Consider the following 14,180-nt stretch of genomic DNA (forward strand, 5'->3'; position numbering starts at 1 on the left):
TTGCTGAGAGACTGGGAAGGAAATCCATTGAATCTGTAATGTCCTTCAACAGGGAGCCTATTATCTTAGAGGTTTCAATTAGATTCTGCCTTAATAAAACCCAAAGCTAAAGCTAAACAAACCTTTCCTCTGGCTGTGCCAAGACCCTGCGACAGACACCCTTCATGCCAGAATTTTTCTTCCTTGTCTAAAACTTAGGTTGTTTTTTCAGCTGCTTTGGAACCCAGGAAAGGAGCCAGGGAGGAAAACAAGGCAGTCACTCTTGCGTCAGATAATTCAACAGGCTTTTGATAACCTTGCTTCTTCTATCACTTCCTCAGATGGATCCACGCAACTCTCTGCACTAGGAGAACAGGGCAGCAGAAACACTGTAGACAGGAAGCTCTTTCTGGCTGAAATGAAGCCATTGGAATCAGTGATTTTAGAATGGTACCCAGAGATCTCCAAACGAATTCTCTAGTCATTGCCTAGGCTAAGGAAATCTGGTAGAAAGGATGGCAGAGATTTAGCTCCTTGCCTATATTTTGATCTTTTGCTGGAAAGAAGTTGTTTCTTTACTTGTAAGCATACCTCTTTGGGAAAGAAAGTAGTATTACCAAGGCTGATACTTCCTCTGAAATGTAATTGTAGACCTGAGTAATGTGGTGTTGCAGGGTTCAGCACTGTGGTCACAAGTCTAAGTCTATGATTCGCCTCCTCAGTAAAGCATTCTTCAGGCAAGTGACTTCATGTACCTTCACAACCAATAGGTGATCATCCCACTTCCTGGGGAAAAGCTGGGTCCTCTGAAAAGATGCATTAGCTCCCTTGGATCATGAGTTAAATATGAGATTATACATCAAAATTCATACTCAGGTTACTATTGCTTCAGTGAACTAAATGGTTGGTTGGTTGGTGGTTGTCCTTCATTCTTGAAGAGGACCAAAATTACATCACCATGATAAACGCAAGTTTCAATGTGTCCAACTGTGGCTGATCAGACCAATATAAGCTTAGAATGTTCTACCACAGATTGAGCACAGATAGTCTGTGTGAACATTTGGGGTGGATACTCTAAATTCGCACATCCTATATTTCCTTTGAGCTGTTTCAATTCTGCTTTGCTCATAGAGCACAGCACCTTCTCTGATGTCTACAAGCAAGGTTGAGTGGTCCCATGCCAGTGTATCCTGGGTCACACAATTAATTCCAAAGTTCTTGAGAGAGACCTTGAGAGTTTTTGAGAGTATCCTTGTATTGCCTCTTCTGACCACCATGTAATTTCCTGCCCCATGTGAGTTCTCCATAAAATTATCTTTTAGCAAGCATACATTTTGCAATCGAGCAACATAGCCAGTCCATTGGAATTGCTCTCTCTGAAGTATAGTTTGAATGTTGGTGGTTTAGTTTGAGTAAGGACCTCAGTGTCTGGTGCCTTATCCTGCCGGGTGATCTTCAGAATTTTTCTAAGACAGTTTAAATAGAAGTGATTCAGTTTCCTGGCATGGCACTGGTAGACTGCTCATGTTTCACAGGCATACAACAATGAGGTGAGCACAATGGCTCTGTAGATCTTCAGTTTGGTAGTCAGACTAATACCTCTACTCTTTCATACTTTCCTCCAGAGCTTCCCAAACACTGAGCTAGCTCTGGCAATGAGTGCATCAACCTCATTATCAATGTGTACATCCCTGGAAAGTACACTGCTCAGGTAAGTGAACTTATCCACAGCATTTGAAATTTTTCCATTTGCTGTAACCAATAGTTCCATGTATGGATAGTATGGTGGTGGCTGATGGAGCACCTGTGTTTTCAGCTACTTGACACAGTGCATAGAGTGCTGGGCCTGAATTCAAGAGAACTAAATAGTACCTTAATGACCTGAAAGGGCTAATAAACCCAATTCATAAAATTTGGAAATGCACATTAAAATTATATATATGACCATATCTTTTGATCCAGTGATTCCATTGTTGGGAATATACCCTGAAAACATAACTAAACAACAGAAGAGCTATCAACCTATTTAAAGATTTACACAGATGAATTCTATAATTGTATATATATATGTACATATATGTACACACACATACACACACACGTATATATATATTTAAAAACTGAAACTAACCAAAATATTTAACCATAAAAGAATGGTTAGATGAATTGTGGTATGTTCATGTCTAGCATTGCATAATTGATGGAGAACTGATCTCAGATCTAGGAAGATCTGGATTCAAGTCTTGCCTCTGATATATATTAGCTGTGTGACCCAGAGCAGCTGAAGTAACCCCATAGTGTCCTAGACAATTCTCTCTAAGTTTCAAAGATGGTGCTGGACTATACTAGTAAAGGATTGAAGTTTCTCATTGGAGCCCCTTATATTAATGGAATCATAGGTCCAGATCTTATCCCTATTCCTATCCTTATTCATATTAATATAGTAGAGAGTAAGGTGGACAAGTATGAAGAATACAAAAGGAATTTGGAAATTTTTTTTTTATGAGACAATACAAAGCCAAAAAAAGTAGAACCAAAAGAATGGAATATACAATAATTGGGATCATATAAGATGATAAGTGAATAAGATGAATCAATTAATCAATGGAGCAAGCAAACATTGCCTTAAGTGCTACTTGATGAGACACGAGATTTGGCATAGGAGAGCCTAGTTTCAAATCCTTAATCACTAGCTTTATCAGTGTGACCTTGGACAAGTCATCTTCTCTCATTTTATATTTGTTTCCTCATTGGTAAAAGAGGGAGAGTGAACTAGAAGACCTCTAATGTTCCTCCCTGATCTAAGGCTATAATCCTATAAATTAGAGGGTATAACTGAAAAACTTATGATACCTTAAGCATTGAAATCAATTAATTTAAAAGAGTTTCTAGATAAGTTTAGTTGGTTGTAGTGATAGAATGTATAATACAACATTTAAAGTTTTTTTTAAAAAAAGAGTTAATGTTCATTCTCTAACTAATAGAATCAGAGTATCTATGGGTATGATGTTATGCAAAAATATCAATAATATACGATCAGATAATTTGATTAATTAATTTTTAATTCTCACTACCAATGATATATTTAATGGAAACAACATGGATAATAGGAAAAGCACTGGGCTGGGAATCAGGAGTCAAATTTGACCCCATATATTTACTAGCTGTGTGACTGTAAGCAAATCACTTAACTTCCATTTCAACTCTGTTTCCTCATCTGTAAAGTAGGAATAATAACAGTGTTTACCTGAGAAATTGAAACTACATTTGTCAAGTAAGTCAATTACCAGAAATAGAACCCAAGGTTCTTGATAGCTAATCTAAGATTCTAGCTACTTGACAAAAAGAAAAATTAATTACAAGGATATCTCTTGGTTCTTGAGATTAAAAGTTACTTATAAGTAACTTGGAATGGAAATGTCCACACAAACTCACCTTAAACTTCCTCTTGCCATCCAAACCACTACTAGATTGACATTAAGCTGTAGAACCAATTGAAATAGATCATTTGTACCAAGGGGATATAAAAGAAGGAAAAGGTCAATCAAGAAATAGTTGAATTCTTTAACTTGGACTAGGATTCTGCCTCTGATTTCACTGGTATAGGGAATATTTGGTAAGTAACTGCATCTATCAAAACAGGTTAGCATTTATTCTTTTTTTTTTGCATTTATTCTTTAATAAGGTTGCCAAGTCTAAGTCCTTGGCAGCTTAAAGATCAAAGTATTGAGCTAGGACACAGGCCTTCAACAGCTAGAAAGAAAGGACATACTCTGAATGGATTAACGTCAGTTCTGAGTAGCTCCTCTTTCTCAATCAGGACGTAAGTCCAGTAAATAGTATTTTGGGGATGAGCATCACCATATGTTCATCCAACTTCCCCAATGAATCACCACTAGGCATTGTGTAAATCACTTCCGCTTCCAAGATGAGAGGCAGTGTTCATTAAATATTTTATATAGGTCAACTGCTGTGTTGCAACTATGCATAAATTCTACCTAATAGCTTTAATTCCATGCAGATTTTTTTTTTTGTCATAGGATACATTATGTTTGTGCCGCTTGGTTGCAAAATGTCGGGTTAAACTTTTTTTAAAAAAATACTTAAAATTTTATTTATAGAAAAATGGTCCAACCATCTTTACCCCATAACCCAAGAGGTCCCAAGGAACAGGAAAATATACAAATCAGAGCTATTTAGTGGGACTTTCTTTCTATCTTAAGAGTAAAACGACAATACAAAAAGGAAAAAAAATCTATTTCTAGTTAAACTTGGAGTCAGAGAGCCTGGGTTGGGATCCTGACTCTACCATTTTACCCAAATGGTCTTGGGAAATTATTTTATCTCTCTGGGCCTCAGTTACTCATCTGTAAAATTAAGAGGCTGGACTAGATGGTCTCTAAAGTCCCCACAAGTCCCAAATTTAAGATTCTAATCTTAAAATTAAAACTTCAAACTGAGCCAAAGGACTGAAGCATGAAATTTTTTACCTCTCTACTAAGGGGCTCATATACTCTGGACCCTCAAATTCATTCTGAACAAGGTTAAGAACTAAGGAGTTTGACCACATAAAAAAGGGTCAGACTCTTTTTCACTCATTACACCCCTATCCCAGCATTTCTGGGGAAAAACATGTAACACACAACTTCCTGGTGGCCTAACTACCAGAACAACCAGAATGGTCTGAGTTAGGTCTGGTTTACAACAGAAGAAGAGGTATATGGGAGCTCTTTTGGAGATTAAAATAAAAATATTTGACCATTGATCACATATACGGGATAAGAGAAAGTGAGAAATTGAGTATGATTATAAAATTATTAGGATGATGGTACCCTCAACAGAAATAGGGAAGTTTGAAAGAGGAGTCTATCAGCAAAAATAAATTTGATTTTAGACATGTTGAGTTTGAGATGTTTATGAGATTTCCAATTTGAAACATCCAGGAAGCAGATCATAATCTGAGACTTCAGTTTAAGACAGAGACTATGGCTAGATACATTGATAAGACAGTAATCTCCACAAAGATGATAACTGAACTCATCGGAGTTAATGAGGTTACATGTGACCACTTCATAATTGGAACCTAGATATACATAAACTGTGGTCAAGTAGAAGGGCAATAAATCTTGTTCTCCTTGTTACCTAACAGCAAATTTAAGGGAAAAAAGTTGAAGAGGGAAATTTTGGTCCTTTTTTTGAAAATTTATGAAATGTTAAATGTTGCTTTTAATATTTTTTTTCCATTTGTCTTAAAAAAGATGCTTGGGGCAGTTACATGGCACAGCAGATAAAGTGGTGGGCTTGAAATCAGAAAGACCTAAGTTCAAGTACAACCTTACTTACTAGCTGAGTGACCGTGTCATTTTACATCTGCTTGCTTGGGTTTCCTCATTTCAAAAATAAGGACAATAATGGCACCTACTTGCCAGAATTGTTGTGATGATCAAATGAAATAATTATTACAAAGCACTTAACGCAGTGAACATAACATAGTAAGCACTTTATAAATGTTAGCTCTTATTATTAAAGCATTTTAAAGCATTTTTTTTTTTCATTTTCATAGCATGAATGTGGGTTCTAATCTTAACCAGGTATTTTCCTTAGACATATCAATTTTTAGCATTTGTGTACTTTTCCAGCTGGCAAGAGAAGCTCTTTGGAACTATTTATTGTTGTTTTAACTTTTAAAAAATCAAAATTGTGTCTTTTTGATATTACATTCAATCTATAAATTAGAAATGTTAACAATCTAAAAAGCAAAGGCTATCCTTTCCTTCTCTTCCACATGTTATTCTTGCCTTGGTCAAAATAATTTTTAAGTTTTCTTTTGTATTTATGTCTTTTGACATTATGAGCATTTTGACATTTTGAGCATTATGATAAGTAAATGCTCCGAAATTTCTTACATTTTAAAAATCATCATAAAGGGTATTTCTCTTTGTATCAGTTTCATTTAATTATTGATAGGGACAGACAGAGTACTGATATTTGTTTCTATTTATCTTGTATCAGACTACTTAGCTAAAGTCCTTTATTACTTACATTAATTTGGGGGTGGGTTGGGTTGGTTGTCAAAGCCCCAAACTAAGTATTTTTTAAATCAAGGAATTACGTACTAGGTGCGAGGGATACAAAAAGGCATCATAACACAACGTTTAAAATTCTCTTATGGTATTGCCAATAAAGTAAAAAATGTCATCTTCTTGAATTGAAGACATGAAAAATACCAAAATAAAGAACATTTACATATAAGAAGAACAGAAAAAAAGGATTGTATATGAAACCATGAATCTCTTTTATATATATATATGCATATATACATATATATATATAGTTTTTTACATGAAACTTGCATGTAAGTTTCAGAGCTGGTCTGCTTATCTGTCCTGACCTCTGAACTACCTTCTTTTCCCTACCATGTATTTCTAAAAATTGTTTCATGGATTTTCATTCTTTCTATTTTTTTATATTCTGCTGTCACCTATCTCCTTTTCTTTCCCAATTATACCCCCTCTCCCTACTTTTTGTTTTTTAAATTTGCTTATAATAAGGATAGCAAAAATTATATAAACTGTTCTTTTGGTTCCACTTCATTCTACATCATCTCAAACAAGTCTCCTCAGGGTTCTCTTAATTTGTTTTTTAAAATTTCTTATAGTTTTATTCCATTTTATTCATACACTATAATCTATTCTTTTATTTCCCAATTAATGGTCATATTCTTAGTTTCTGGTTCTATAATATTATAATAATAATGATAAAAATAACACCACCAATAATAAAGGGTGGTGATGTGAATGTTTCTATATGTGTTGATATGACCCTGGGTAAGTCACTGATCTCTAGACCTCAGTTCTCTCATTTGTAAAATAGGGATCATAGTAACACCTACTCACAGGATTGCTGTGAGAGTCAACTTAGGTAACATATGTAAGGTGCTTTGCACTTTAATGTAATATAATTATATAATATAATAATAATAATTATTATTATTGTTACTGTTGTTATTGTTACATAGGTCTTTCCCCTCTTTCATCTCTAGGTCATGAGACCTGGCTGGTCATGTATATGTGTCTTATACTTCCTATGGTATGAGAACTGCTGGCTTCTAGTCCTCAGGGTTGGAGCTTTCCAGTTTCCTATACCGCCCTTTCCAGCTTCTCTGTGACATGTACAAGTGCTGTATGTGTAAGGTATCTGAGGTGGTGCTTATTTTGCTAAAAGTAAAGGAGTTAGCAATCTATAGCTCTTAGTTCTGTTTCATTTGTGAAATAGGCAATCTTTAGTTCAATTTAAGAGACTTTTATTAAGCACCTACTGTGTGCTGAGCACTGTGCTAAGGAAGTACAAAACTTAAACAATAGTCCATGCCTCCCTGGAACTGGTCTGGCATGGGATTGTTAAATTTCTTTGTGTCAGGCACCCCTTAGGTTGTCTGTTGAAACTTAAGAATCACTTCTCAGAATTAAGTTTGGTGACTCTATTCGTAATTTAACGTAGTCATAACTTAAGTAAATTTCAGTTAGAGATTAGTGAAAGTAAAGATGATTTCTTTCCCCATCCAAGTTCATGTACCCCCTGAAATCTAACTCTGCAGCCCCAAGGAGTTAAGAACCCTTGGTCTAGCAGAAGGATAAAGAAAATACATAGGAAAAGCTATAATGTGCAAAAATACATGACAAGTACAATAGAGAAGTGTGAAGCAACTTGTTGAGATCTGGGATTAGTTAGAATGTAAGCTCCCTGAAGGCAGGGAGTACTTCATTTTAAGAGAAGAGGTGACATGGTATAGGGGATAGAATACTAGAGTTGGAGTCAGGAAGACCTGAGTTGAAATCCTTCTTTAGCCACTTTCTAGATCTGCAATGCTGAGTAAGAATCTGTGTGCCTTAGTCTTCTTACCTGAAGAACAAGGAGGATGAGTTTGAGGATGCGTTTAATGCCTAGAACAAAGAAGATGTTAAATAAAACTTTGTTAAACTGAATTGTGTTGCTAGCCAATCAGAAAGCAGCATGATCAGGACATTTGACCACTGAACCACACAAAGAACCCTCCCCTATACCTGATCCTTAACAAATCTCTCTTGCCTTTTTAATATTCACAATTTCTGTTGTGCAATCAGCATCAAGACACTACATATTGGCCTGTATTTTCTAACTAAGTTGCTAGTTCCTCTTGGAAGCTAGCTTGCTTCTGAGAGGCATAAATCTCAATAAATGCCTAAACTTGGATTAGAGGTGGTCTGACTCTGAATTCTTTGAGATGATGCCACCACAACACACCATGAAACCACAACAATTGGGCTGAACTGAACTTAGAGCAGGTTTTATACAACTTAATATATTCTGTACTTCATACGCCAGTGGATAGAGCACCAGTGCAGGAGTCAGGAGGACCTGAGTTCAAATCTCACCTCAGACACTTGACACTCATTAGCTGTGTGACCTTGGGCAAGTCACTTAACCACAATTGCCTCATCCTGGGTCATCTCTAGTCATCCTGATGAATATCTGGTCATTGGATTCAGGTGGCTCTGGAGGAGAAGTGAGGCTGGTGACCTGCATAGCCCTCCCTCACTCAAAAAGCAAAGTCAAGTGCAAGTCATGTCATTATTTCTCTGATGGCATGGTCTTCGGCAACAAAGGATGAACACACACACACACACACTCACCCTCTATGTACTTTGTGATCCAGTGAATCCTCAAGGAAAACACTCCATCTCCTGACTTTGTGTCTTTTACCTGGCTGTCGCCTAAACCTGAAATTCTCTGCCCCCTCATTTCTTTCACCACCTGGCTCCCCTGCTTTCCCTCAAGCTTCCCTTCCTTCCCTCAGTTAAAATCCCACCTTCTGCAGGAAGTCTTTCCTGATCCCTCTTAATGGTTATGCTTTTTCTTCATTGATTATTTCCAATTTATTCTGTCTATAGCTGGCTTATAGATAGATGTTTGCATGTTGTCTTCCCTACTAGACTGAACTCCTGGAAGGCAGGGACCATATTTTGCCTTTCTTTGTATGTCCAGTGCTCACGTAGTAAGCTTGTTGACTGACTGACCAACTGAATCTCTGGATTTCTCGTGTTTTCAGGAACAGAGTGCTGCAGGTCTCAGGTGAGCATGGTCTGGAAGCTCTGGAAGCCTTCTACAGTTTTTTTTAACTGGTTTGCCCTAGCATCTTTGGAAGACAGAAACATGAGGCCCAAAGGCTTCTGGCTTTCTTTTGGTACAGTTTTGATATACTGGAGCAGGGAAAAGGACTGACCAATAAGGCTCCAGTCCTGGAAGCAGATACAGGCATTCTCTGCACGCTGCCAAAGCAACATGTGGAGGCTTGGTGAGCCTACTTCTATCTAGGAGTAACTAGGTGAGGCTGATGGATGATGCATGGTGAGGAGTAATCTTCTGGTTGGCTGAGAAGCTACAAGAATTGATGAGTAAGGAGGCATAAAGCTAGAACAGTTTACATAAAAAAAGATTAATATAACCCTATTTGGGGCTTTTCCTTCCTTTAAGTAAGCTATGATCCACCAGGTTGTGTGTGTGTGTGTGTGTACGGTTTGTCAATTTCTTCTGCGACTACTATGATCCTTAAGTAGTCTATATGCATCTTGTCTTTGAGATCAATGTGTTTTACTCGGATAGAGATGATTTTCTTTCAGTGTCATTGGTTTTTTGTTTCTCTCCCAGATTCACATTTGCTTCTGTGAATGTGCATGCTGAATTATTTGTTCTCTCTTTAATTTCTTAAGTGAAACTGCCACCTTGGATTCAAATATTTTTGTTCTGCCAATTATTTCTGCAGTGGAGGTCATAATTTCTTTCATGATTCCTATTTGTCTAGAGCCAATTAGGAACATCCTGATATGATTTCAGACTATTTTGGAAATCAACAGGGTGCTCTGCCTCATCAGGTATTGATTTATTTTCTTTTGTCTTGCAGTATCTCTTCAGAGATGTTTAAACTCATTTAGATGTCCTAGAGGCTATCGTCCCATCTGTTACTAATGTCTTTCCTACTGGTTTATCTGCTTATACTCAGCATTTTCAACTCAGTTTTTTTCTTCTGAGATTTTTGGTAATTTTAGTCTTTTCCCTTTATATTGCTCTTTTGAGGACTTTCTGGGATTTCCCATGGGCTAGACCTTGACACTGGGAATTTACCTTTCAGTTTCTGCTCTAAGTGACTTCTAGGGGAATAGAATTGACTTCATCTGGATTCCATTCCTGGTAGAATCCAACCCTCACCCCCAATACCACACACATATATGCTGGTGTTTTACCCCAAATACTGGTTATAAAACATGCTATTTACCTCCAGAAAATGAGTGGGGCACCTGTCCCAGTTCCTTCTATACCCTAGTTCTCTGGCTGAGCATTGCTCCTTCAAGCAGAGCAAACTTTACACTTTCCTATATTTTAACCTCCTCCTTACAGGAATGTATGTGTTTTTGTGTGTGTGTGTGTGTGTGTGTGTGTGTGTGTGTGTGTGTGTTGAGTGGTAGGTGGGCAAAGTGGAGCTCTTCTCTTCATTATTCTCTGCTAGAGAATAGTGGGGTAAGGGGTGGGACAGAGTATGTATGCTAGCAGAAAATATAGCAGTAGTAAAGGAATTGTTGAGTGAATCCCACAGCAGCCCTTGACCCCAGACAACTATCTCACAGAAATATACCACTATGCATAAGAGGTCCACATGAAAGAGCATCACTTTAAATGTGTGAATTCATCCCTGGGCAAACAAGTTAATGTGCTTACCTTGCAGGAAAATGTCTCTACCATCATCCTTGGATGATGATGATCGTATGTCATATATATATGATGTGTTCATCTTTCTGGAAAAATGGGGCAGCACATTTTCTTCTCCACCTATATGTAACCACCAGACAGGTATCTGCTTTCTGTCATGTGCACTTTCTCTGATAAAGGCACTATCATACTGTTGATTTGAAATGCAAATGCTTAGGTACTTTTTTGGTGGGGAAGAGGTTCTGACCCGTGATTTCATTTGTATAAGGAAGCACTCAGCGTGGAAATTACTGCCACTGAGACAGATCAGGCACTTTTCTACAAATTATACTATTATTTGCCCAACATACTGAATATGTAAGTGACTCATCCATAGTTACAAACCTATTATGTGTCAGAGAAAGAACTTAAATCTAGGTCTTCCTGACTGGCCCTTTAACCACCAGGCACCATAGCCTTTTACTTAAGAACTAGGCACATAAGTACCAACCTGGTACCTGCTTGCAAGGCTAATTTAAATTGGAAGATCTTTCCCATCCATTAACAGGCTCATGTGACCTGCTTAAATCACATGGAAGTCTAAGTTACACATGGTAGGAGGAGCTTGCTGAATAGGTGGAACAGGAAGGGTGGAGCAGAACTGGGAGGAAGTTGGTGAGAGCAGTTAGGGTGGAAGGAGGACAGGACACAGGGAAGCAAGCACAACTAGGATCGTGTTTATTTGTGAGAAGGTGGGGAAGTGGGGGGTTAGAGGGAAAGGCTTGGGAATCACTTTGTCCCCAGCAGTGATAAAGTGTATTGATTTCTTGGTTATTATGATAGATTTGGCTTTATGGTTTGGGGGTCTGTCTCTCTAGTGTCTGAATAAATGTTTTTCCTCTGCCTTTTATATGCATACTTTGAGATTCAGAACTACATTGGCATAGTCATAGCCACTGTCGGTGCTATGAATATTGTCTTAGCAATATATTTGGCATTATGAACAGGATCTCAGGGTAAAAATCTCTATTTGGAGGGAGAAAGGTGTTAGAGGAAGAAATGGATATCCCAGGATGGGAGGATTTACTTTATTCCTCCCTAGCAGAGGAATGGGCTAAAAGCATTGGACCCTGTGAAAACTGGGAACTGAGGTTACAGGAGGGGGAACCTGGAGATTTTGAAAGGTGCTTGCAAAGAATACCAATAAAACAAGGGAAAGAGCTGGCAGGAGTGTGTAGGAGAGGCTGGATTTTATTAACAGGTTACCGTATTATGTGTAAAAGCAGAGATAAACTATTGAAGGAAAAAATTCAGATGGAAAAAAAGTTAGATAATTTGCATGGGAATTCTCAGCATTTGGGTTCTCCTTTAAAAGAGCAAGCTTTGGTGGGGGGGGGGAGTCTCAGATGAAAGAAAAAACTGTTTACTTAGCTCAGAAGAAGAAACAGAAGGTTGGTATAAGAAGTGTGCATACAACCTTTGTACAGGCCCAGCCTAGTTGCCACAGAGTACATGGGGAGGAAAATGAAGCAATGTTACTGGAGGAGACTTCTTGGGCAGAAGCATGCTCCATACAAAGGTGAAAACAAGAGAACCAAGTAGTGAACACAGTGTTTAGGGAGATAATTGAGGATTTCACTCAGTAGAAGGTCACAGATATTTTGAGTGAGTTTGCCCAAAGATTGGAAGAATCATTAATATCTGGGATGGTGAGAATCAGTGATGAAGAGGCTAGAGGAATATCTCTATTCCACACCTATAGATAGTGTGAATTACTTGCAATTCCTAGGTATTAGTCAGAATCCTTTTGTATAGCAATCTTATAGAGATTACAATATGTAAGGAGGTAACAATATGACTAATCTGTTAGCTTTGGCTGCAGAAGGTGCAATAAGCAGTATCCTACTGACTCTTCACTTCAGGACCATATAAGACAGTTAAAGGAGGAGGTAATGAAGACTATCCCATAATGATCAGAAACACACATACTATGATACCCCTAAGCAGTTTCCCATAGGAATATAATAGTGAAGACTCCTGCTTACAAGGACCTAGTTTTGACTCTAATAATTGAGAAAATAGGGAATTCTCTTTCAGGGGTGCTGGACAAGATTTCACAGTTAAGTGACTTGTGTGTGTGTGTTTGTCCTTCGTTTCTGAAGAAGACCATGCCATCAGAGAAATCATGACATGACTTGCACTTGACTTTGTTTTGTGTGAGGGAGGGCTGCAGGTCACCAGCCTCACTTCTCCTCCAGAGCCACCTGAATTCAATGACCAAATATTCATCAGGATGACTGGAGATGACCCAGAATGAGGCAACTGGGGGATAAGTGACTTGCCCAAGGTCACACAGCTAGTGAGTGTCAAGTGTCTGAGGTGAGATTTGAACTCTTGACTCCTGCACTGGTGTTCTATCCACTGCACCACCTAGCTGCCCCAATTAAGTGACTTAGGGGACTGGGGAAAGATAAATTTCCTCGAGAGAGAAGAATAAATAGCCAATGGATTCAAAGTCAGAATAGATTAACAAGAAAAGAATTGTTTACTGCTCTATTGAGAGCAGGGATAGATTTTGAAAGATTTGTGTTCCAACTAATGTTGGAATGTACCAGGAAAAGGGGCTTGATACTAGACAGAATAAAGGAAGAATTGCCCCTACAGATCATCCTGAACCCTTGCACCCAAATTTGTCACACCTTCAGGGAGAATAGGAAATTGACCAAGCCCCAGCTCAGATTAAAGAAATACATGCATGGTATTACAACCCCATATCAATTTGACCATATAGTGGAAAAATGGATCAAATACAGTAACTAGGTATTAATAAATACTGGGGCAGAGATCTCCCTTATATATGGAAACCCTGACAAGTTTAAAAATGGAACTCATATCATCATCACAAGACTTGGAGGGTCTGAAATATCAGCCAGATAAGTCAAACTAATGATGAAAATTGGACAATTACCTAAGAATGAATATACCATAGTAATTGTGCCTATTCCTGAAAACATTATTGGAATAGATATATGGAGAGGTGTGATTTTAAATTTACCTGAGGGGAGATACCAATTTGTAGTAAGGAAGATAGGAATTAGTACAGTTTTAGTGAGTAAAATAAAAATAGACCCAATCACTTTATTTGAACCTTCTGAAGTAATTATTTTAATGCAGTATCTTATGCCAGGTGGCAAGATAAAATTATAAATACTATAAAGGAATATGATGAGGCAAGAGTGTTTGTCCCTACAACCACTTGATGGTATAATCCAGTCTGGCCAGTAAGAAAGTCAGATGGAACATGGAGGATAATAGTGGATTAGAGACTCAAAATATCTGTGAACTTGTATGCTGCTGTTTCAGATACCTTTACCTTAATAGAAAAGATCTAGAAATAGGATGGGACTTGGTACACAGTTATTGATTTAGCCAATGTTTTCTTTACTATTCCAATAGATCCTAAACAATGGGATCAATTT

General features: G+C 37.8%; 1 protein-coding gene across 1 annotated transcript in view; it reads right to left on the reverse strand.

The window, feature by feature from the left end:
* Window positions 1-14,180, reverse strand: part of RAD51B (RAD51 paralog B) — an 850,987-nt gene that overhangs the window by 21,243 nt on the left and 815,564 nt on the right. Inside the window, 1 exon segment of the mRNA XM_072628343.1 lies at window positions 7,882-7,922. The gene's annotated coding sequence lies outside the window, so the exon portion shown is untranslated.

The sequence above is a fragment of the Notamacropus eugenii genome, chromosome 1 (genome assembly GCF_028372415.1).
Source record: "Notamacropus eugenii isolate mMacEug1 chromosome 1, mMacEug1.pri_v2, whole genome shotgun sequence".
Lineage (NCBI taxonomy): Eukaryota > Metazoa > Chordata > Mammalia > Diprotodontia > Macropodidae > Notamacropus > Notamacropus eugenii.